The 27,176-nt window shown below is 45.8% G+C and overlaps 1 long non-coding RNA gene across 2 annotated transcripts; it reads right to left on the bottom strand.

Moving 5' to 3' along the window:
- Positions 1–16,241: 16,241 nt before the first annotated feature.
- LOC127927687 (uncharacterized) lies at positions 16,242–26,608 on the bottom strand. Of its 2 annotated transcripts, none has more exons than XR_008128460.1 (3): positions 26,521–26,608; positions 22,516–22,564; positions 16,242–16,284 (listed from the first exon to the last, which is right to left on the bottom strand). It is a non-coding gene; the product is annotated as an uncharacterized LOC127927687 (long non-coding RNA). The 2 variants fall into 2 exon arrangements; XR_008128459.1 differs by lacking the exon at positions 16,242–16,284 and adding an exon at positions 21,062–21,104.
- Between the last annotated feature and the right edge of the window lie 568 nt (positions 26,609–27,176).

The raw sequence follows: 27,176 nt of genomic DNA, 5'->3' as shown, positions 1-27,176 counted from the left end.
TTGATTACTGTCCCAACGCTCTAACCATCATGTTGGTTACTGTCCCAACGCTCTAACCATCATGTTGGTTACTGTCCCAACGCTCCAACCATCATGTTGGTTACTGTCCCAACGCTCCAACCATCATGTTGATTACTGTCCCAACGCTCTAACCATCATGTTGATTACTGTCCCAACGCTCTAACCATCATGTTGGTTACTGTCCCAACGCTCCAACCATCATGTTGATTACTGTCCCAACGCTCTAACCATCATGTTGGTTACTGTCCCAACGCTCCAACCATCATGTTGGTTACTGTCCCAACGCTCCAACCATCATGTTGATTACTGTCCCAACGCTCCAACCATCATGTTGATTACTGTCCCAACGCTCTAACCATCATATTGGTTACTGTCCCAACCATCATGTTGATTACTGTCCCAACGCTCCAACCATCATGTTGATTACTGTCCCAACGCTCTAACCATCATGTTGATTACTGTCCCAACGCTCTAACCATCATGTTGGTTACTGTCCCAACGCTCTAACCATCATGTTGATTACTGTCCCAACGCTCCAACCATCATGTTGGTTACTGTCCCAACGCTCTAACCATCATGTTGAATACTGTCCCAACGCTCTAACCATCATATTGGTTACTTTCCCAACGCTCCAACCATCATGTTGGTTACTGTCCCAACGCTCTAACCATCATGTTGGTTACTGTCCCACCTCTCTAACCATCATGTTGATTACTGTCCCAACGCTCTAACCATCATGTTGGTTACTGTCCCAACGCTCTAACCATCATGTTGGTTACTGTCCCAACGCTCCAACCATCATGTCGGTTACTGTCCCAACGCTCCAACCATCATGTTGGTTACTGTCCCAACGCTCCAACCATCATGTTGGTTACTGTCCCACCTCTCTAACCATCATGTTGATTACTGTCCCAACGCTCTAACCATCATGTTGGTTACTGTCCCAACGCTCTAACCATCATGTTGATTACTGTCCCAACCATCATGTTGGTTACTGTCCCAATGCTCCAACCATCATGTTGGTTACTGTCCCAACGCTCTAACCATCATATTGATTACTGTCCCAACGCTCTAACCATCATGTTGATTACTGTCCCAACGCTCCAACCATCATGTTGGTTACTGTCCCAACGCTCTAACCATCATATTGGTTACTGTCCCAACGCTCCAACCATCATGTTGGTTACTGTCCCAACGCTCTAACCATCATGTTGATTACTGTCCCAACGCTCTAACCATCATGTTGATTACTGTCCCAACGCTCCAACCATCATGTTGGTTACTGTCCCAACGCTCTAACCATCATATTGATTACTGTCCCAACGCTCCAACCATCATGTTGATTACTGTCCCACCGCTCTAACCATCATGTTGGTTACTGTCCCAACGCTCCAACCATCATGTTGATTACTGTCCCAACGCTCTAACCATCATGTTGGTTACTGTCCCAACGCTCTAACCATCATGTTGGTTACTGTCCCAACCATCATGTTGGTTACTGTCCCATCGCTCTAACCATCATGTTGATTACTGTCCCAACGCTCTAACCATCATGTTGGTTACTGTCCCAACGCTCCAACCATCATGTTGGTTACTGTCCCAACGCTCTAACCATCATGTTGGTTACTGTCCCAACGCTCTAACCATCATGTTGGTTACTGTCCCAACGCTCCAACCATCATGTTGGTTACTGTCCCAACGCTCTAACCATCATGTTGGTTACTGTCCCAACGCTCTAACCATCATGTTGGTTACTGTCCCAACGCTCTAACCATCATGTTGGTTACTGTCCCAACGCTCCAACCATCATGTTGATTACTGTCCCAACGCTCTAACCATCATGTTGATTACTGTCCCAACCATCATGTTGGTTACTGTCCCAACGCTCCAACCATCATGTTGGTTACTGTCCCAACGCTCTAACCATGATGTTGGTTACTGTCCCAACGCTCTAACCATAATGTTGATTACTGTCCCAACGCTCTAACCATCATGTTGGTTACTGTCCCAACGCTCTAACCATGATGTTGGTTACTGTCCCAACGCTCCAACCATCATGTTGATTACTGTCCCAACGCTCCAACCATCATGTTGGTTACTGTCCCAACGCTCCAACCATCATGTTGGTTACTGTCCCAACACTCCAACCATCATGTTGGTTACTGTCCCAACCATCATGTTGATTACTGTCCCAACGCTCCAACCATCATGTTGGTTACTGTCCCAACCACCATGTTGATTACTGTCCCAACGCTCTAACCATCATGTTGGTTACTGTCCCAACCATCATGTTGGTTACTGTCCCATCGCTCTAACCATCATGTTGATTACTGTCCCAACGCTCTAACCATCATATTGGTTACTGTCCCAACGCTCTAACCATCATGTTGATTACTGTCCCAACGCTCTAACCATCATGTTGGTTACTGTCCCAACCATCATGTTGGTTACTGTCCCAACGCTCCAACCATCATGTTGGTTACTGTCCCAACGCTCTAACCATCATGTTGGTTACTGTCCCAACGCTCCAACCATCATGTTGGTTACTGTCCCAACGCTCTAACCATCATGTTGATTACTGTCCCAACCATCATGTTGATTACTGTCCCAACGCTCTAACCATCATGTTGATTACTGTCCCAACCATCATGTTGATTACTGTCCCAACGCTCTAACCATCATGTTGGTTACTGTCCCAACGCTCCAACCATCATGTTGGCTACTGTCCCAACGCTCCAACCATTTTTGCCCAAGTCTTCTCAAGTTGGAGTGAAGTTTGGGCCAGCGACAACTATGCAAGTCCAGGTAACACTTCGACTGAAAAGTTGAGTCAACTAAAACAAAACAGGCTGTGTAACCAGTTAGTTAATAAACAGGCTGTGTAACCAGTTAGTTAATAAACAGGCTGTGTAACCAGTTAGTTAATAAACAGGCTGTGTAACCAGTTAGTTAATAAACAGGCTGTGTAACCAGTTAGTTAATAAACAGGCTGTGTAACCAGTTAGTTAATAAACAGGCTGTGTAACCAGTTAGTTAATAAACAGGCTGTGTAACCAGTTAGTTAATAATAACGAGATGAAACAAGTATAAAACGACATAAAATAGATCAAAGCCATGTTTTATGCCCAGGCTACAGAGGGCTACAGAGGGCTACAGAGGGCTACAGAGGACTACAGAGGGCTACAGAGGGCTACAGAGGACTACAGAGGACTACAGAGGACTACAGAGGGCTACAGAGGGCTACAGAGGACTACAGAGGGCTACAGAGGGCTACAGAGGGCTACAGAGGGCTACAGAGGGCTACAGAGGGCTACAGAGGGCTACAGAGGGCTACAGAGGGCTACAGCAGCAGGGGTCAGTTCTGCTCAGGTCTCCACTCAAAGCCATGTTTTATGCCCAGGCTACAGAGGGCTACAGCAGCTGGGGGCCGTTCTGCTCAGGTCTCCACTCAAAGCCATGTGTTAATGCCCAGGCTACAGAGGGCTACAGCAGCTGGGGGCCGTTCTGCTCAGGTCTCCACTCAAAGCCATGTGTTAATGCCCAGGCTACAGAGGGCTACAGCCGAGGCAGTTCTGCTCAGGTTTCCACTCAAGGCTCTGCAGGTTGCTGGGACGGAAGAGGGAAACATCATGCGTTTGTCTCCTCTAAACTAATCTAAACTAATCACAGAAACATTCCTGTTCTGCATGACCTGGTGGTAATCGTGTGGCTCTGAGGTGTTGTCCATGCTGACCACCGCATCACTAGACCACAGGCAATAGTAGACTACCGGCTGCTCTAATCGGTAGGGGCCTTAGCCAAGGGAAGTTAACTGTAGGGAACCTAACCTCAGTGTATAGGACCTAGCTAGGGGAAGATAACTGTGGGGAACCTAACCTCAGTGTATAGGACCTAGCTAGGGGAAGATAACTGTAGGGAACCTAACCTCAGTGTATAGGACCTAGCTAGGGGAAGATAACTGTAGGGAACCTAACCTCAGTATATAGGACCTAGCTAGGGGAAGATAACTGTAGGGAACCTAACCTCAGTGTATAGGACCTAGCTAGGGGAAGATAACTGTAGGGAACCTAACCTCAGTGTATAGGACCTAGCTAGGGGAAGATAACCTCAGTGTATAGGACCTAGCTAGGGGAACTAACCTCAGTGTATAGGACCTGGCCAGGGGAACCTAACCTCAGTGTATAGGACCTAGCTAGGGGAACCTAACCTCAGTGTATAGGACCTAGCTAGGGGAACCTAACCTCAGTGTATAGGACCAAGCTAGGGGAACCTAACCTCAGTGTATAGGACCTAGCTAGGGGAAGATAACTGTAGGGAACCTAACCTCAGTGTATAGGACCTAGCTAGGGGAAGATAACTGTAGGGAACCTAACCTCAGTGTATAGGACCTAGCTAGGGGAACCTAACCTCAGTGTATAGGACCTAGCTAGGGGAACCTAACCTCAGTGTATAGGACCTAGCTAGGGGAACCTACCCTCAGTGTATAGGACCTAGCTAGGGGAACTAACCTCAGTGTATAGGACCTAGCTAGGGGAACCTAACCTCAGTGTATAGGACCTAGCTAGGGGAACCTAACCTCAGTGTATAGGACCTAGCTAGGGGAAGATAACTGTAGGGAACCTAACCTCAGTGTATAGGACCTAGCTAGGGGAAGATAACGGTAGGGAACCTAACCTCAGTGTATAGGACCTAGCTAGGGGAAGATAACTGTAGGGAACCTAACCTCAGTGTATAGGACCTAGCTAGGGGAACCTAACCTCAGTGTATAGGACCTAGCCAGGGGAACCTAACCTCAGTGTATAGGACCTAGCTAGGGGAAGATAACTGTAGGGAACCTAACCTCAGTGTATAGGACCTAACCAGGGGAACCTAACCTCAGTGTATAGGACCTAGCTAGGGGAAGATAACTGTAGGGAAGATAACCTCAGTGTATAGGACCTAGCTAGGGGAACCTAACCTCAGTGTATAGGACCTAGCTAGGGGAAGATAACTGTAGGGAAGATAACCTCAGTGTATAGGACCTAGCCAGGGGAACCTAACCTCAGTGTATAGGACCTAGCTAGGGGAAGATAACTGTAGGGAACCTAACCTCAGTGTATAGGACCTAGCTAGGGGAAGATAACTGTAGGGAACCTAACCTCAGTGTATAGGACCTAGCTAGGGGAAGATAACTGTAGGGAACCTAACCTCAGTGTATAAGGGATAGGGGGATACCTAGTCAGTTGTACAACTGAATGCCTTCTACCGCATTTAACCCAACCAATCTGAATCAGAGAGGAGAGGACCAAGCCAGGAGAAACACCATTTAAACCCTCTGAATCAGAGAGGAGAGGACCTAGCCAGGGGAAACACCATTTAACCCCTCTGAATCAGAGAGGAGAGGACCAAGCCAGGAGAAACACCATTTAACCCCTCTGAATCAGAGAGGTGAGGACCTAGCCAGGGGAAACACCATTTAACCCCTCTGAATCAGAGAGGAGAGGACCAAGCCAGGGGAAACACCATTTAACCCCTCTGAATCAGAGAGGAGAGGACCTAGCCAGGAGAAACACCATTTAACCCCTCTGAATCAGAGAGGAGAGGACCTAGCCAGGGAAACACCATTTAACCCCTCTGAATCAGAGAGGAGAGGACCTAGCCAGGGGAAACACCATTTAACCCCTCTGAATCAGAGAGGAGAGGACCTAGCCAGGGAAACACCATTTAACCCCTCTGAATCAGAGAGGAGAGGACCTAGCCAGGAGAAACACCATTTAACCCCTCTGAATCAGAGAGGAGAGGACCTAGCCAGGGAAACACCATTTAACCCCTCTGAATCAGAGAGGAGAGGACCTAGCCAGGAGAAACACCATTTAACCCCTCTGAATCAGAGAGGAGAGGACCAAGCCAGGGAAACACCATTTAACCCCTCTGAATCAGAGAGGAGAGGACCAAGCCAGGGAAACACCATTTAACCCCTCTGAATCAGAGAGGAGAGGACCTAGCCAGGAGAAACACCATTTAACCCCTCTGAATCAGAGAGGAGAGGACCAAGCCAAGGGAAACACAATTTAACCCCTCTGAATCAGAGAGGAGAGGACCTAGCCAGGGGAAACACCATTTAACCCCTCTGAATCAGAGAGGAGAGGACCTAGCCAGGGGAAACACCATTTAACCCCTCTGAATCAGAGAGGAGAGGACCAAGCCAGGAGAAACACCATTTAACCCCTCTGAATCAGAGAGGAGAGGACCTAGCCAGGAGAAACACCATTTAACCCCTCTGAATCAGAGAGGAGAGGACCAAGCCAGAACCATTTAACCCCTCTGAATCAGAGAGGAGAGGACCAAGCCAGGGGAAACACCATTTAACCCCTCTGAATCAGAGAGGAGAGGACCTAGCCAGGGGAAACACCATTTAACCCCTCTGAATCAGAGAGGAGAGGACCTAGCCAGGGAAACACCATTTAACCCCTCTGAATCAGAGAGGAGAGGACCTAGCCAGGGGAAACACCATTTAACCCCTCTGAATCAGAGAGGAGAGGACCAAGCCAGGAGAAACACCATTTAACCCCTCTGAATCAGAGAGGAGAGGACCTAGCCAGGGGAAACACCATTTAACCCCTCTGAATCAGAGAGGAGAGGACCTAGCCAGGGGAAACACCATTTAACCCCTCTGAATCAGAGAGGAGAGGACCTAGCCAGGGGAAACACCATTTAACCCCTCTGAATCAGAGAGGAGAGGACCTAGCCAGGGGAAACACCATTTAACCCCTCTGAATCAGAGAGGAGAGGACCTAGCCAGGGGAAACACCATTTAACCCCTCTGAATCAGAGAGGAGAGGACCTAGCCAGGAGAAACACCATTTAACCCCTCTGAATCAGAGAGGAGAGGACCTAGCCAGGGAAACACCATTTAACCCCTCTGAATCAGAGAGGAGAGGACCTAGCCAGGGGAAACACCATTTAACCCCTCTGAATCAGAGAGGAGAGGACCTAGCCAGGGGAAACACCATTTAACCCCTCTGAATCAGAGAGGAGAGGACCTAGCCAGGGGAAACACCATTTAACCCCTCTGAATCAGAGAGGAGAGGACCTAGCCAGGGGAAACACCATTTAACCCCTCTGAATCAGAGAGGAGAGGACCTAGCCAGGAGAAACACCATTTAACCCCTCTGAATCAGAGAGGAGAGGACCAAGCCAGGGGAAACACCATTTAACCCCTCTGAATCAGAGAGGAGAGGACCTAGCCAGGAGAAACACCATTTAACCCCTCTGAATCAGAGAGGAGAGGACCTAGCCAGGGGAAACACCATTTAACCCCTCTGAATCAGAGAGGAGAGGACCTAGCCAGGGGAAACACCATTTAACCCCTCTGAATCAGAGAGGAGAGGACCTAGCCAGGAGAAACACCATTTAACCCCTCTGAATCAGAGAGGAGAGGACCAAGCCAGGGGAAACACCATTTAACCCCTCTGAATCAGAGAGGAGAGGACCTAGCCAGGAGAAACACCATTTAACCCCTCTGAATCAGAGAGGAGAGGACCTAGCCAGGAGAAACACCATTTAACCCCTCTGAATCAGAGAGGAGAGGACCTAGCCAGGGGAAACACCATTTAACCCCTCTGAATCAGAGAGGAGAGGACCTAGCCAGGAGAAACACCATTTAACCCCTCTGAATCAGAGAGGAGAGGACCAAGCCAGGAGAAACACCATTTAACCCCTCTGAATCAGAGAGGAGAGGACCTAGCCAGGGGAAACACCATTTAACCCCTCTGAATCAGAGAGGAGAGGACCTAGCCAGGGGAAACACCATTTAACCCCTCTGAATCAGAGAGGTGAGGACCTAGCCTGGGTAAGGGTAAGCTCCCCACAGGAATCCAACCTGGAAAGTGTTTGACACACTAAGCCAAGCTAATTGCTGTTGACTCTAAAGGGTCACAGTTCACTTTATTGACTGGGAATCGTTCCATTTTGATGAACTTGAGAGTTCCGCTCTGTCAGGGGCGCCGTGTCACTGAAACATTGTAACACAATTGTATCGTAAAAGCGTTTGACCTTCAAGGGTCATACCTGTACTTGTCCCTGAAACCAGATCCAACAGGTTTATCATCTGAGTTATCAAGTGTCAATTATGTGATTACAGAAAAGAGAAACTCAGACATCTCTTGCTTCTATAACTTTGTTAGAGAGGTACTACCTGTTAGAGAGGTACTACCTGTTAGAGTGGTACTACCTGTTAGAGAGGTACTACCTGAGAGAGGTACTACCTGTTAGAGAGGTACTAACTGATAGAGAGGTACTACCTGTTAGAGAGGTACCTCCTGTTAGAGAGGTACTACCTGTTAGAGAGGTAGAGAGGTACTACCTGGAAGTCATCCTTACCACCAGGGGGCGGCCCAACACGAAGTCATCCTTACCACCAGGGGGCGGCCCAACACGAAGTCATCCTTACCACCAGGGGGCGGCCCAACACGAAGTCATCCTTACCACCAGGGGACGGCCCAACACGAAGTCATCCTTACCACCAGGGGGCGGCCCAACACGAAGTCATCCTTACCACCAGGGGGCGGCCCAACACGAAGTCATCCTTACCACCAGGGGGCGGCCCAACACGAAGTCATCCTTACCACCAGGGGGCGGCCCAACACGAAGTCATCCTTACCACCAGGGGGCGGCCCAACACGAAGTCATCCTTACCACCAGGGGCGGCCCAACACGAAGTCATCCTTACCACCAGGGGGCGGCCCAACACGAAGTCATCCTTACCACCAGGGGGCGGCCCAACACGAAGTCATCCTTACCACCAGGGGGCGGCCCAACACGAAGTCATCCTTACCACCAGGGGGCGGCCCAACACGAAGTCATCCTTACCACCTGGGGGCGGCCCAACACGAAGTCATCCTTACCACCAGGGGGCGGCCCAACACGAAGTCATCCTTACCACCAGGGGGCGGCCCAACACGAAGTCATCCTTACCACCTGGGGGCGGCCCAACACGAAGTCATCCTTACCACCTGGGGGCGGCCCAACACGAAGTCATCCTTACCACCAGGGGCGCGGCCCAACACGAAGTCATCCTTACCACCAGGGGCGGCCCAACACGAAGTCATCCTTACCACCAGGGGGCGGCCCAACACGAAGTCATCCTTACCACCAGGGGGCGGCCCAACACGAAGTCATCCTTACCACCAGGGGCGGCCCAACACGAAGTCATCCTTACCACCAGGGGCGGCCCAACACGAAGTCATCCTTACCACCTGGGGGCGGCCCAACACGAAGTCATCCTTACCACCAGGGGGCGGCCCAACACGAAGTCATCCTTACCACCAGTGGGCGGCCCAACACGAAGTCATCCTTACCACCAGGGGGCGGCCCAACACGAAGTCATCCTTACCACCAGGGGGGCGGCCCAACACGAAGTCATCCTTACCACCAGTGGGCGGCCCAACACGAAGTCATCCTTACCACCAGGGGGCGGCCCAACACGAAGTCATCCTTACCACCAGGGGGCGGCCCAACACGAAGTCATCCTTACCACCAGGGGGCGGCCCAACACGAAGTCATCCTTACCACCAGGGGGCGGCCCAACACGAAGTCATCCTTACCACCAGGGGGCGGCCCAACACGAAGTCATCCTTACCACCAGGGGGCGGCCCAACACGAAGTCATCCTTACCACCAGGGGGCGGCCCAACACGAAGTCATCCTTACCACCAGGGGGCGGCCCAACACGAAGTCATCCTTACCACCAGGGGCGGCCCAACACGAAGTCATCCTTACCACCAGGGGCGGCCCAACACGAAGTCATCCTTACCACCAGGGGGCGGCCCAACACGAAGTCATCCTTACCACCAGGGGGCGGCCCAACACGAAGTCATCCTTACCACCAGGGGGCGGCCCAACACGAAGTCATCCTTACCACCAGGGGGCGGCCCAACACGAAGTCATCCTTACCACCAGGGGGCGGCCCAACACGAAGTCATCCTTACCACCAGGGGGCGGCCCAACACGAAGTCATCCTTACCACCTGGGGGCGGCCCAACACGAAGTCATCCTTACCAACAGGAAGTCATCCTTAACAACAGGAAGTCCAGGATTCAAGTGTGTCTGAAATGGCACCCTGTTCCCTATATAGCACACTACTTTTGACCTGAGTCCTATGAGTCCTGCTCCTCACAAAATTAGAAGCATCATCAGAACCATCTTCCTATGGTTCTGATGCTAGCCTTAAGGAGAGTGGACCTACTCTCTACTGGTTCTGATGCTAGCCTAGAGGAGAGTGGACCTACTCTCTACTGGTTCTGATGCTAACCTTGAGGTGAGTGGACCTACTCTCTACTGGTTCTGATGCTAGTCTTGAGGAGAGTGGACCGACTCTCTACTGGTTCTGATGCTAGTCTTGCGGAGAGTGGACCGACTCTCTACTGGTTCTGATGCTAGCCTAGAGGAGAGTGGACCTAGTCTCTACTGGTTCTGATGCTAGTCTTGAGGAGAGTGGACCTACTCTCTACTGGTTCTGATGCTAGCCTAGAGGAGAGTGGACCTACTCTCTACTGGTTCTGATGCTAGCCTGGAGGGGAGTGGACCTACTCTCTACTGGTTCTGATGCTAGTCTTGAGGAGAGTGGACCTACTCTCTACTGGTTCTGATGCTAGCCTAGAGGAGAGTGGACCTACTCTCTACTGGTTCTGATGCTAGCCTTAAGGAGAGTGGACCTACTCTCTACTGGTTCTGATGCTAGTCTTGAGGAGAGTGGACCTACTCTCTACTGGTTCTGATGCTAGTCTTGAGGAGAGTGGACCTACTCTCTACTGGTTCTGATGCTAGTCTTGAGGAGAGTGTACCTACTCTCTACTGGTTCTGATGCTAGTCTTGAAGAGAGTGGACCTACTCTCTACTGGTTCTGATGCTAGCCTAGAGGAGAGTGGACCTACTCTCTACTGGTTCTGATGCTAGTCTTGAGGAGAGTGGACCTACACTCTAGGTCATCCAATACCAACTCTGGAAAAGAGGTCATCCACCAACTCTGGAATGGTCATCTACCAGCCTCTGGGAGGTCATCCAATACCAACTCTGGAATAAGAGGTCATCCAATAAGAAACTCTGATCAATTACTCCAGGTCATCCTACCAACTCTGGAATGGCTCATCCAATAACAAACTGGAATAAGAGGTCATCCAACCAAACTCTGGAATGAGGTCATCCTAATACCAAATCTGGAATTGAGGTCATCCAGTACCAACTGGAATAAGAGGTCATCCAGTACCACGCTCTGGAATAATTCATCCAGTACCAACTGGAATTTCATAGTACCAACAGCTGGAATAAGAGGGCATCCAAGACCAACTTGGAATAAGAGGTCATCCAATACCAACTCTGGAATGTCAGAGACATCCAATACCAACTCTGGAAAAAGAAGTCATCCAAGACCAACTCTGGAATAAGAGGTCATCCAATAAGAAACTCTGGAATAAGAGGTCATCCAATACCAACTCTGGAATAAGAGGTCATCCAATAAGAAACTCTGGAATACTGAGGTCATCCAATACCAACTCTGGAATAAGAGGTCATCCAGTACCAACTGGGGGAGGTCATCCAGTACCAACTCTGGGAGGTCATCCAGTACCAACTGGAATAAGAGATCATCCAGTACCAACTCTGGAATAAGAGGTCATCTACCAACTCTGGAATAAGAGGTCTCCAATGGTAACTCTGGAATAGATATCCTCTAGTGGTCTGGAAAAAGATGTCTTTCCAATACAAACTCTGGGTAAGGGTCATCATACCAACTTCCTGGAATAAGTTTCCATGTCTGGAATAAGTCATCCAATACCAACTCTGGAATAAGAGGTCATCCTACCAACTCTGGAATCAGCCTCCAGTACCAACCCTGGAATTTATGAGGTCATCCTATACCAACTCTGGAATAAGAGGTCATCCAGTCCAACTCTGGAATAAGAGGTCATCCAATACTCTCTGGAATCTTTCTCCAATACTCTCTGGAGGACCTGTCAGCCCTAGGACCATGCCCCAACTACTGGAATAAGATGACTCCTTGTGTCTGGAATAAGAGGTCACCTGGCCATACCAACTCTGGAATAAGAGGTCAACTGGCCAACCCTGGAATAAGAGTCCCAATACCTGACTGGAATCCTTGAGGTCCCCAGTCCACTCTGGAATAATGCTCATGCCAATACCAACTCTTCTGGTCATCTATATTCAACCCTGGATTTATGAACAGGTTTGAACCTATGGCCAACTCTGGAATAATCTCCATGAGTACACAGCCAGGAGAGGTGGCCACCTATACTCTCTGGAATAAGAGGTCATTCTAAGAAACTCTGGAATAAGAGGTCATCCAATACTCTCTGGAATAAGAGGTCATCCTAGAAACTCTGGAATAGGAGAGGTCATCCAATACCAACTCTGGAATAAGAGGTCATCCAGTCCACTGGAATAAGAGGTCATCCAGTACCAACTCTGCCTTATTATTAGGTCATCCATGCTACCATTTATGAACATTTGATCATCTTACCAACTCTGGAATATAAGGTCATCTACCAAGCTGGAAGAGGAGGTCATCCAATACCAACTCTGGAATAGGTTCATTCCAATACCAACTCTGGAAAAGAGGTCATTCCAATACCAACTCTGGAATACACCTCATTGTTTGCCAACTCTGGAATAAGCTGGGTTTCTGTACCAGCACTTGAGATATCAGAGGTCATGTACCAACTATATAAATAAAGGTCATCCAATTTGACCAACTACTGGTTCTGATGTCATAGCCTAGAATAGAGGGACCTATACCTACTGGTTCTGATGCTAGTCTTGAGGAGAGTGGATAAGAGGTCATCCAATACCAACTCTGGAATAAGAGGTCATCCAAAACCAACTCTGGAATAAGAGGTCATCCAATAACAAACACTGGAATAAGAGGTCATCCAATACCAACTCTGGAATAAGAGGTCATCCAGTACCAACTGGAATAAGAGGTCATCCAGTACCAACTCTGGAATAAGAGGTCATCCAATACCAACTCTGGAATAAGAGGTCATCCAATACCAACTCTGGAATAAGAGGTCATCCAATACCAACTCTGGAATAAGAGGTCATCCAGTACCAACCCTGGAATAAGAGGTCATCCTATACCAACTCTGGAATAAGAGGTCATCCAATACCAACTCTGGAATAAGAGGTCATCCAATACCAACTCTGGAATAAGAGGTCATCCAATACCAACTCTGGAATAAGAGGTCATCCAGTACCAACTCTGGAATAAGAGAACATCCAGTACCAACTCTGGAATAAGAGGTCATCCAATACCAACTCTGGAATAAGAGGTCATCCAGTACCAACCCTGGAATAAGAGAACATCCAGTACCAACTCTGGAATAAGAGGTCATCCAATACCAACTCTGGAATAAGAGGTCATCCAGTACCAACCCTGGAATAAGAGGTCATCCTATACCAACTCTGGAAAAAGAGGTCATCCAGTACCAACCCTGGAATAAGAGGTCATCCAATACCAACTCTGGAATAAGAAGCTGTACATCAGGGACTTATTGTACCTTCCTGGAATTACTTTCTATCTGTGATTGTAGATGTAACTATTGTCAATGTGCTCTCTCTCTCTCTCTCTCTCTCTCTCTCTCCCTGTCTCTCCCTCTCTCTCTCTCTCTCTCTCTCTCTCTCTCTCTCTCTCTCTCTCTCTCTCTCTCTCTCTCTCTCTCCCTCTCTCCTCTCTCTCTCTCTCTCTCTCTCTCTCTCTCTCTCTCTCTCTCTCTCTCTCTCTCTCTGTCTCTCTCTCTCTCTCTGTCTCTCCCTCTCTCTGTCTCTCTCTCTCTCTCTCTCTCTCTCTCTCTCTCTCTCTCTCTCTCTCTCTCTGTCTCTCTCTCTCTCTCTCTCTCTCTCTCTCTCTCTCTCTCTCTCCTCTATGTCTCTCTCTCTCTCTCTCTCTCTCTCTCTGTCTCTGTCTCTCTCTCTCTCTCTCTCTCTCTCTCTCTCTCTCTCTCTCTATGTATCTCCCTCCCTCCCTGTCTCTCTCTCCCTGTCTCTCTGGGACGAAAGGCTGGCCAGGCGGCCGGCGCGACAGCAGAGTGTACATGCAGTGACTGTATTGGCCAGGTGAGGGCAGTATTGCTTCAGCAGTGAAGCATCTTATAATACTGTAGTCAGCAGAATTGAGATTAACGGTCATAGAAAGAGGTCTTCTGTTACGCTGAATCTAAATGTGTTAAAATACTGCTTCGAAATTCGCATGTATATATTGTTAAGCTGTGTCTTCGTAAATATATCCTGTCTTGTAGGCCTAAAGGTTAATGAGATGCTTGTGAGATGTAATTAATGATTTCTTGCCATTTAATGGACTGAACTGTACAAAGGACTATGGCTACTCTGATTGACGCTCTATAAACAATTAGTTCCGTGTAGTCAAATCAAATCAAATCAAATGTATTTATATAGCCCTTCGTACATCAGCTGATATCTCAAAGTGCTGTACAGAAACCCAGCCTAAAACCCCCAAACAGCAAGCAATGCAGGTGTAGAAGCACCGTGTTTGAGTGTTGTTGTTGTAAATGATTCTCGGCCATCCACAAATACGTTCATTCATTTTTACTAGCTAGCGGTCTGACTTGCTTTGTAGTCCAGATGAATTTCACCACCTTGAAAATTCCATTTTGAACAGAGCCTTTCCTCGTACAGCTGACATTCCAGAGGATTCTTTGTGTTCCGGAGTGTTCTGAACACCTCCCACTTTCTCACTTCTCTCTCTCTTCCTGTATCCGTTGGCAGGTCTCCTAGCAACGACAGATCTCGGATTGCCAGTGAGGGAAACACCTGCGCCTCATAGTAGCCTTTAATATAGGTCACTGCAGTGTGTTTTTCTTTCATTCAGCACGCAGACCAAATGGCATCCGATTCCCTTTATAGTGAACTGCTTTTGACCAGGGCCCATAGTGCACCATATACTGTATATATATATATATATATAAACACTAGAGACTGAATGGAGGAACGTGATCTAGCTTTGTCATCATAGTGAGTGACTAAGAGGTTTGACTGATGCTACACCCATAGTGGGAGTCTGAGATGTGAGACTGGAAGGAAGGAAGGAAGGGAGGAAGGGAGGGAGGGAGGGAGGGAGGGAGGGTAGGGGGGAGGGAGGGAAGGAGAATGGAGGCACAGGGAGGACTGTAAGGCTTTGGGAGGGAAAAGGGAAGGGAGGCAGGGAGGGATTATTATATTATTAGGATTATTATTATTAGGGAGGGAGGGAGGGAGGAAGGAAGGAAGGAAGGAAGGAAGGAAGGAAGGGAGGGAGGGAGGGAGGGAGGGAGGGAGGGAGGGAGGAAGGAAGGAAGGGAAGGAAGGAAGGAAGGAAGGAAGGAAGGAAGGGAGGGAGGGAGGGAGGGAGGGAGGGAGGGAGGGAGGGAGGGAGGGAGGGAGGAAGGAAGGAAGGGAGGGAGGAAGGGAGGGAGGGAGGGAGGGAGGGAGGGAGGGAGGGAGGGAGGGAGGAAGGGAGGGAGGAAGGAAGGAAGGAAGGAAGGAAGGAAGGAAGGAAGGAAGGGAGGGGAATCTTGAGTCAGGGTGGGTGGGCGGGTGGGTCGGTGTCTGTCTGTCTGTCTGTCTGTCTGTCTGTCTGTCTGTCTGTCTGTCTGTCTGTCTGTCTGTCTGTCTGTCTGTCTGTCTGTCTGTCTGTGTGTGTGTGTGTGTGTGAGAACCTTGAGTCAGAGTTGAATAATTTTCACACAACTTCAAGAAGAACTACATGAAAATGGAAGTTGTTTATAGTGGAACAGTGAGGCCATGGAATTGACTCTGCACATCTCTAACCCTTGCAGCAACACCTACAAGGATACCTTGAGAGATATTTATTAAGATGATCGAGTGTCTCTGGGACCACAGAAAGCTGCAGGCATTACTACAACTACAGCAATCACAACCTAGCTCACAGATACAGTTTAGCTGTCAACACAACAGATCACCTTTAAGGATTGGTCAGAGGACTAGAGAACGAACAACACAGTATACCACCTTTAAGGATTGGTCAGAGGAATGAACAACACAGTATACCACCTTTAAGGATTGGTCAGAGGAAACAACAACACAGTATACCACCTTTAAGGATTGGTCAGAGGACTATACCACCTTTAAGGATTGGTCAGAGGAAAGAACAACACAGTATACCACCTTTAAGGATTGGTCAGAGGAAACAACAACACAGTATACCACCTTTAAGGATTGGTCAGAGGAATGGAGAACGAACAACACAGTATACCACCTTTAAGGATTGGTCAGAGGAATGAACAACACAGTATACCACCTTTAAGGATTGGTCAGAGGAATGAACAACACAGTATACCACCTTTAAGGACTGGTCAGAGGAATGAACAACACAGTATACCACCTTTAAGGATTGGTCAGAGGAAAGAACAACACAGTATACCACCTTTAAGGATTGGTCAGAGGAATGAACAACACAGTATACCACCTTTAAGGATTGGTCAGAGGAATGAACAACACAGTATACCACCTTTAAGGACTGGTCAGAGGAAACAACAACACAGTATACCACCTTTAAGGATTGGTCAGAGGAAAGAACAACACAGTATACCACCTTTAAGGATTGGTCAGAGGAAAGAACAACACAGTATACCACCTTTAAGGACTGGTCAGAGGAAAGAACAACACAGTATACCACCTTTAAGGATTGGTCAGAGGAAAGAACAACACAGTATACCACCTTTAAGGATTGGTCAGAGGAAAGAACAACACAGTATACCACCTTTAAGGATTGGTCAGAGGAAAAACAACACAGTATACCACCTTTAAGGATTGGTCAGAGGAATGAACAACACAGTATACCACCTTTAAGGATTGGTCAGAGGAATGAACAACACAGTATACCACCTTTAAGGATTGGTCAGAGGAATGAACAACACAGTATACCACCTTTAAGGATTGGTCAGAGGAATGAAGAACACAGTATACCACCTTTAAGGATTGGTCAGAGGAATGAACAACACAGTATACCACCTTTAAGGATTGGTCAGAGGAATGAACAACACAGTATACCACCTTTAAGGATTGGTCAGAGGAATGGAGAACACAGTATACCACCTTTAAGGATTGGTCAGAGGAATGGAGAACACAGTATACCACCTTTAAGGATTGGTCAGAGGAATGGACAACACAGTATACCACCTTTAAGGATTGGTCAGAGGAATGAAGAACACAGTATACCACCTTTAAGGATTGGTCAGAGGAATGAACAACACAGTATACACCTTTAAGGATTGGTCAGAGGAATGGAGAACACAGTATACCACCTTTAAGGATTGGTCAGAGGAATGGAGAACACAGTATACCACCTTTAAGGATTGGTCAGAGGAAAGAACAACAGTATACCACCTTTAAGGATTGGTCAGAGGAAAGAACAACACAGTATACCACCTTTAAGGATTGGTCAGAGGAATGAACAACACAGTATACCACCTTTAAGGATTGGTCAGAGGAATGAACAACACAGTATACCACCTTTAAGGATTGGTCAGAGGAATGAACAACACAGTATACCACCTTTAAGGATTGGTCAGAGGAATGAACAACACAGTATACCACCTTTAAGGATTGGTCAGAGGAATGAACAACACAGTATACCACCTTTAAGGATTGGTCAGAGGAAAGAACAACACAGTATACCACCTTTAAGGATTGGTCAGAGGAAAGAACAACACAGTATACCACCTTTAAGGATTGGTCAGAGGAATGAACAACACAGTATACCACCTTTAAGGATTGGTCAGAGGAATGGAGAACACAGTATACCACCTTTAAGGATTGGTCAGAGGAATGAACAACACAGTATACCACCTTTAAGGATTGGTCAGAGGAAAGAACAACACAGTATACCACCTTTAAGGATTGGTCAGAGGAAAGAACAACACAGTATACCACCTTTAAGGATTGGTCAGAGGAAAGAACAACACAGTATACCACCTTTAAGGATTGGTCAGAGGAAAGAACAACACAGTATACCACCTTTAAGGATTGGTCAGAGGAATGAACAACACAGTATACCACCTTTAAGGATTGGTCAGAGGAATGGAGAACACAGTATACCACCTTTAAGGATTGGTCAGAGGAATGAACAACACAGTATACCACCTTTAAGGATTGGTCAGAGGAAAGAACAACACAGTATACCACCTTTAAGGATTGGTCAGAGGAATGAACAACACAGTATACCACCTTTAAGGATTGGTCAGAGGAAAGAACAACACAGTATACCACCTTTAAGGATTGGTCAGAGGAATGAACAACACAGTATACCACCTTTAAGGATTGGTCAGAGGAAAGAACAACACAGTATACCACCTTTAGGTCAGAGGAATACCACAGTATACCACCTTTAAGGACTGGTCAGAGGAATGGAGAACACAGTATACCACCTTTAAGGACTGGTCAGAGGAAAGAACAACACAGTATACCACCTTTAAGGATTGGTCAGAGGAATGGAGAACACAGTATACCACCTTTAAGGATTGGTCAGAGGAATGAACAACACAGTATACCACCTTTAAGGATTGGTCAGAGGAACGAACAACACAGTATACCACCTTTAAGGATTGGTCAGAGGAATGAACAACACAGTATACCACCTTTAAGGATTGGTCAGAGGAATGAACAACACAGTATACCACCTTTAAGGATTGGTCAGAGGAATGAACAACACAGTATACCACCTTTAAGGATTGGTCAGAGGAATGAACAACACAGTATACCACCTTTAAGGATTGGTCAGAGGAAAGAACAACACAGTATACCACCTTTAAGGATTGGTCAGAGGAATGAACAACACAGTATACCACCTTTAAGGATTGGTCAGAGGAATGGACAACACAGTATACCACCTTTAAGGATTGGTCAGAGGAATGGAGAACACAGTATACCACCTTTAAGGATTGGTCAGAGGAAAGAACAACACAGTATACCACCTTTAAGGATTGGTCAGAGGAAAGAACAACACAGTATACCACCTTTAAGGATTGGTCAGAGGAAAGAACAACACAGTATACCACCTTTAAGGATTGGTCAGAGGAATGAACAACACAGTATACCACCTTTAAGGATTGGTCAGAGGAATGAACAACACAGTATACCACCTTTAAGGATTGGTCAGAGGAAAGAACAACACAGTATACCACCTTTAAGGATTGGTCAGAGGAATGAACAACACAGTATACCACCTTTAAGGATTGGTCAGAGGAATGAACAACACAGTATACCACCTTTAAGGATTGGTCAGAGGACTGAACAACACAGTATACCACCTTTAAGGATTGGTCAGAGGAAAGAACAACACAGTATACCACCTTTAAGGATTGGTCAGAGGAATGAACAACACAGTATACCACCTTTAAGGATTGGTCAGAGGAAAGAACAACACAGTATACCACCTTTAAGGATTGGTCAGAGGAATGAACAACACAGTATACCACCTTTAAGGATTGGTCAGAGGAATGAACAACACAGTATACCACCTTTAAGGATTGGTCAGAGGAAAGAACAACACAGTATACCACCTTTAAGGATTGGTCAGAGGAAAGGAACAACACAGTATACCACCTTTAAGGATTGGTCAGAGGAAAGAACAACACAGTATACCACCTTTAAGGATTGGTCAGAGGAATGAACAACACAGTATACCACCTTTAAGGATTGGTCAGAGGAATGAACAACACAGTATACCACCTTTAAGGATTGGTCAGAGGAATGAACAACACAGTATACCACCTTTAAGGATTGGTCAGAGGAATGGAGAACACAGTATACCACCTTAAGGATTGGTCAGAGGAAAGAACAACACAGTATACCACCTTTAAGGATTGGTCAGAGGAAAGAACAACACAGTGGTTGGTCAGAGGAATGAACAACACAGTATACCACCTTTAAGGATTGGTCAGAGGAATGAACAACACAGTATACCACCTTTAAGGATTGGTCAGAGGAAAGAACAACACAGTATACCACCTTAAGGATTGGTCAGAGGAATGAACAACACAGTATACCACCTTTAAGGATTGGTCAGAGGAATGAACAACACAGTATACCACCTTTAAGGATTGGTCAGAGGAATGAACAACACAGTATACCACCTTTAAGGATTGGTCAGAGGAACGAACAACACAGTATACCACCTTTAAGGATTGGTCAGAGGAATGAACAACACAGTATACCACCTTTAAGGACTGGTCAGAGGAACGAACAACACAGTATACCACCTTTAAGGATTGGTCAGAGGAATGAACAACACAGTATACCACCTTTAAGGATTGGTCAGAGGAAAGGACAACACAGTATACCACCTTTAAGGATTGGTCAGAGGAAAGAACAACACAGTATACCACCTTTAAGGATTGGTCAGAGGAATGAACAACACAGTATACCACCTTTAAGGATTGGTCAGAGGAATGAACAACACAGTATACCACCTTTAAGGATTGGTCAGAGGAATGAACAACACAGTATACCACCTTTAAGGATTGGTCAGAGGAATGAACAACACAGTATACCACCTTTAAGGATTGGTCAGAATGGAATGAACAACACAGTATACCACCTTTAAGGATTGGTCAGAGGAATGGAGAACAACACAGTATACCACCTTTAAGGATTGGTCAGAGGAATGAGAACGGAACAACACAGTATACCACCTTTAAGGATTGGTCAGAGGAAAGAACAACACAGTATACCACCTTTAAGGATTGGTCAGAGGAAAGAACAACACAGTATACCACCTTTAAGGATTGGTCAGAGGAAAGAACAACACAGTATACCACCTTTAAGGATTGGTCAGAGGAATGAACAACACAGTATACCACCTTTAAGGATTGGTCAGAGGAAAGAACAACACAGTATACCACCTTTAAGGACTGGTCAGAGGAAAGAACAACACAGTATACCACCTTTAAGGATTGGTCAGAGGAAAGAACAACACAGTATACCACCTTTAAGGATTGGTCAGAGGAACGAACAACACAGTATACCACCTTTAAGGATTGGTCAGAGGAATGGAGAACGAACAACACAGTATACCACCTTTAAGGACTGGTCAGAGGAAAGAACAACACAGTATACCACCTTTAAGGATTGGTCAGAGGAATGAACAACACAGTATACCACCTTTAAGGATTGGTCAGAGGAAAGAACAACACAGTATACCACCTTTAAGGATTGGTCAGAGGAAAGAACAACACAGTATACCACCTTTAAGGATTGGTCAGAGGAAAGAACAACACAGTATACCACCTTTAAGGATTGGTCAGAGGACTGAATAACACAGTATACCACCTTTAAGGATTGGTCAGAGGAAAGAACAACACAGTATACCACCTTTAAGGATTGGTCAGAGGAACGAACAACACAGTATACCACCTTTAAGGATTGGTCAGAGGAAAGAACAACACAGTATACCACCTTTAAGGATTGGTCAGAGGAAAGAACAACACAGTATACCACCTTTAAGGATTGGTCAGAGGAAAGAACAACACAGTATACCACCTTTAAGGAGGTCAGAGGAAAGAACAACACAGTATACCACCTTTAAGGATTGGTCAGAGGAATGGAGAACACAGTATACCACCTTAAGGATTGGTCAGAGGAAAGAACAACACAGTATACCACCTTTAAGGATTGGTCAGAGGAATGGAGAACACAGTATACCACCTTTAAGGATTGGTCAGAGGAACAACAACACAGTATACCACCTTTAAGGATTGGTCAGAGGAAAGAACAACACAGTATACCACCTTTAAGGATTGGTCAGAGGACTGGAGAACAAGTATACCACCTTTAAGGATTGGTCAGAGGAAAGAACAACACAGTATACCACCTTTAAGGATTGGTCAGAGGAATGAACAACACAGTATACCACCTTTAAGGATTGGTCAGAGGAAACAACAACACAGTATACCACCTTTAAGGATTGGTCAGAGGAAAGGAGAACACAGTATACCACCTTTAAGGATTGGTCAGAGGAAAGAACAACACAGTATACCACCTTTAAGGATTGGTCAGAGGAAAGAACAACACAGTATACCACCTTTAAGGATTGGTCAGAGGAATGGAGAACAACACAGTATACCACCTTTAAGGATTGGTCAGAGGAAAGAGAACAACACAGTATACCACCTTTAAGGATTGGTCAGAGGAAAGAACAACACAGTATACCACCTTTAAGGATTGGCCAGAGGAAAGAACAACACAGTATACCACCTTTAAGGATTGGTCAGAGGAATGAACAACACAGTATACCACCTTTAAGGATTGGTCAGAGGAATGAACAACACAGTATACCACCTTTAAGGATTGGTCAGAGGAATGAACAACACAGTATACCACCTTTAAGGACAACACAGTATACCACCTTTAAGGATTGGTCAGAGGAAAGAACAACACAGTATACCACCTTTAAGGATTGGTCAGAGGAAAGAACAACACAGTATACCACCTTTAAGGATTGGTCAGAGGAATGGAGAACGAACAACACAGTATACCACCTTTAAGGATTGGTCAGAGGAAAGAACAACACAGTATACCACCTTTAAGGATTGGTCAGAGGAATGGACAACACAGTATACCACCTTTAAGGATTGGTCAGAGGAAAGAACAACACAGTATACACCTTTAAGGACTGGTCAGAGGAAAGAACAACACAGTATACCACCTTTAAGGATTGGTCAGAGGAAAGAACAACACAGTATACCACCTTTAAGGATTGGTCAGAGGAATGAACAACACAGTATACCACCTTTAAGGATTGGTCAGAGGAACGGAGAACACAGTATACCACCTTTAAGGATTGGTCAGAGGAATGAACAACACAGTATACCACCTTTAAGGATTGGTCAGAGGAAACAACAACACAGTATACCACCTTTAAGGATTGGTCAGAGGAACGAACAACACAGTATACCACCTTTAAGGATTGGTCAGAGGAAACAACAACACAGTATACCACCTTTAAGGATTGGTCAGAGGAAAGAACAACACAGTATACCACCTTTAAGGATTGGTCAGAGGACTGGAGAACACAGTATACCACCTTTAAGGATTGGTCAGAGGAATGGAGAACACAGTATACCACCTTTAAGGATTGGTCAGAGGACTGGAGAACACAGTATACCACCTTTAAGATTGGTCAGACGAACAACACAGTATACCACCTTTAAGGATTGGTCAGAGGAAAGAACAATACACAGTATACCACCTTTAAGGATTGGTCAGAGGAAAGAACAACACAGTATACCACCTTTAAGGATTGGTCAGAGGAAAGAACAACACAGTATACCACCTTTAAGGATTGGTCAGAGGAATGGAGAACACAGTATACCACCTTTAAGGCTTGGTCAGAGGAAAGAACAACACAGTATACCACCTTTAAGGATTGGTCAGAGGAATGGAGAACACAGTATACCACCTTTAAGGATTGGTCAGAGGAAAGAACAACACAGTATACCACCTTTAAGGATTGGTCAGAGGAATGGAAACGAACAACACAGTATACCACCTTTAAGGATTGGTCAGAGGACTGGAGAACGAACAACACAGTATACCACCTTTAAGGACTGGTCAGAGGAACGAACAACACAGTATACCACCTTTAAGGATTGGTCAGAGGAAAGAACAACACAGTATACCACCTTTAAGGACTGGTCAGAGGAATGAACAACACAGTATACCACCTTTAAGGATTGGTCAGAGGAAAGAACAACACAGTATACCACCTTTAAGGATTGGTCAGAGGAATGAACAACACAGTATACCACCTTTAAGGATTGGTCAGAGGAAAGAACAACACAGTATACCACCTTTAAGGATTGGTCAGAGGAATGAACAACACAGTATACCACCTTTAAGGATTGGTCAGAGGAAGGAAAGAACAACACAGTATACCACCTTTAAGGACTGGTCAGAGGAAAGAACAACACAGTATACCACCTTTAAGGATTGGTCAGAGGAAAGAACAACACAGTATACCACCTTTAAGGATTGGTCAGAGGAATGAACAACACAGTATACCACCTTTAAGGATTGGTCAGAGGAAAGAACAACACAGTATACCACCTTTAAGGATTGGTCAGAGGAATGGAGAACACAGTATACCACCTTTAAGGATTGGTCAGAGGAATGAACAACACAGTATACCACCTTTAAGGATTGGTCAGAGGAAAGAACAACACAGTATACCACCTTTAAGGATTGGTCAGAGGAAAGAACAACACAGTATACCACCTTTAAGGATTGGTCAGAGGAAAGAACAACACAGTATACCACCTTTAAGGATTGGTCAGAGGAATGAGAACACACCTTACCACCACAGTATTTTAAGGATTGGTCAGAGGAATGGAGAACGAACACAGTATACCACCTTTAAGGATTGGTCAGAGGAAAGAACAACACAGTATACCACCTTTAAGGATTGGTCAGAGGAACGAACAACACAGTATACCACCTTTAAGGATTGGTCAGAGGAACGAACAACACAGTATACCACCTTTAAGGATTGGTCAGAGGAACGAACAACACAGTATACCACCTTTAAGGATTGGTCAGAGGAATGGAGAACGAACAACACAGTATACCACCTTTAAGGATTGGTCAGAGGAATGGAGAACGAACAACACAGTATACCACCTTTAAGGATTGGTCAGAGGAAAGAACAACACAGTATACCACCTTTAAGGATTGGTCAGAGGAAAGAACAACACAGTATACCACCTTTAAGGATTGGTCAGAGGAAAGAACAACACAGTATACCACCTTTAAGGACTGGTCAGAGGAATGAACAACACAGTATACCACCTTTAAGGATTGGTCAGAGGAACGAACAACACAGTATACCACCTTTAAGGATTGGTCAGAGGAAAGAACAACACAGTATACCACCTTTAAGGACTGGTCAGAGGAAAGAACAACACAGTATACCACCTTTAAGGATTGGTCAGAGGAAAGAACAACACAGTATACCACCTTTAAGGATTGGTCAGAGGAAAGAACAACACAGTATACCACCTTTAAGGATTGGTCAGAGGAAAGAACAACACAGTATACCACCTTTAAGGATTGGTCAGAGGAATGGACAACACAGTATACCACCTTTAAGGATTGGTCAGAGGAAAGAACAACACAGTATACCACCTTTAAGGATTGGTCAGAGGAAAGAACAACACAGTATACCACCTTTAAGGATTGGTCAGAGGAAAGAACAACACAGTATACCACCTTTAAGGATTGGTCAGAGGAATGGAGAACAACAACACAGTATACCACCTTTAAGGATTGGTCAGAGGAAAGAACAACACACAGTATACCACCTTTAAGGATTGGTCAGAGGACTGGAGAACGAACAACACAGTATACCACCTTTAAGGATTGGTCAGAGGAAAGAACAACACAGTATACCACCTTTAAGGAGGTCAGAGGAAAGAACAACACAGTATACCACCTTTAAGGATTGGTCAGAGGAATGAACAACACAGTATACCACCTTTAAGGATTGGTCAGAGGAATGAACAACACAGTATACCACCTTTAAGGATTGGTCAGAGGAAAGAACAACACAGTATACCACCTTTAAGGACTGGTCAGAGGAAAGAACAACACAGTATACCACCTTTAAGGATTGGTCAGAGGAAAGAACAACACAGTATACCACCTTTAAGGATTGGTCAGAGGAAAGAACAACACAGTATACCACCTTTAAGGATTGGTCAGAGGAATGAACAACACAGTATACCACCTTTAAGGATTGGTCAGAGGAAAGAACAACACAGTATACCACCTTTAAGGATTGGTCAGAGGAATGGACAACACAGTATACCACCTTTAAGGATTGGTCAGAGGAAAGAACAACACAGTATACCACCTTTAAGGATTGGTCAGAGGAAAGAACAACACAGTATACCACCTTTAAGGATTGGTCAGAGGAAAGAACAACACAGTATACCACCTTTAAGGATTGGTCAGAGGAATGAACAACACAGTATACCACCTTTAAGGATTGGTCAGAGGAAAGAACAACACAGTATACCACCTTTAAGGATTGGTCAGAGGAACGAACAACACAGTATACCACCTTTAAGGATTGGTCAGAGGAAAGAACAACACAGTATACCACCTTTAAGGATTGGTCAGAGGAATGAACAACACAGTATACCACCTTTAAGGATTGGTCAGAGGAAAGAACAACACAGTATACCACCTTTAAGGATTGGTCAGAGGAAAGAACAACACAGTATACCACCTTTAAGGATTGGTCAGAGGAATGGAGAACACAGTATACCACCTTTAAGGATTGGTCAGAGGAATGAACAACACAGTATACCACCTTTAAGGATTGGTCAGAGGAATGGAGAACACAGTATACCACCTTTAAGGATTGGTCAGAGGAAAGAACAACACAGTATACCACCTTTAAGGATTGGTCAGAGGAAAGAACAACACAGTATACCACCTTTAAGGATTGGTCAGAGGAATGGAGAACGAACAACACAGTATACCACCTTTAAGGATTGGTCAGAGGAAAGAACAACACAGTATACCACCTTTAAGGATTGGTCAGAGGAATGGAGAACACAGTATACCACCTTTAAGGATTGGTCAGAGGAAAGAACAACACAGTATACCACCTTTAAGGATTGGTCAGAGGAATGGAGAACACAGTATACCACCTTTAAGGATTGGTCAGAGGAATGAACAACACAGTATACCACCTTTAAGGATTGGTCAGAGGAATGGAGAACAACAACACGGTATACCACCTTTAAGGATTGGTCAGAGGAAAGAACAACACAGTATACCACCTTTAAGGATTGGTCAGAGGAATGGAGAACACAGTATACCACCTTTAAGGATTGGTCAGAGGAAAGAACAACACAGTATACCACCTTTAAGGATTGGTCAGAGGAATGAACAACACAGTATACCACCTTTAAGGATTGGTCAGAGGAAAGAACAACACAGTATACCACCTTTAAGGATTGGTCAGAGGAATGAACAACACAGTATACCACCTTTAAGGATTGGTCAGAGGAAAGAACAACACAGTATACCACCTTTAAGGATTGGTCAGAGGAAAGAACAACACAGTATACCACCTTTAAGGATTGG

This window comes from Oncorhynchus keta, unplaced genomic scaffold (assembly GCF_023373465.1).
Source record: "Oncorhynchus keta strain PuntledgeMale-10-30-2019 unplaced genomic scaffold, Oket_V2 Un_scaffold_17308_pilon_pilon, whole genome shotgun sequence".
Classification (NCBI taxonomy): Eukaryota; Metazoa; Chordata; class Actinopteri; order Salmoniformes; family Salmonidae; genus Oncorhynchus; species Oncorhynchus keta.
The sequence above is the reverse complement of the archived record's forward strand: the minus strand, read 5'-3'. Positions and strand labels throughout refer to the sequence as shown.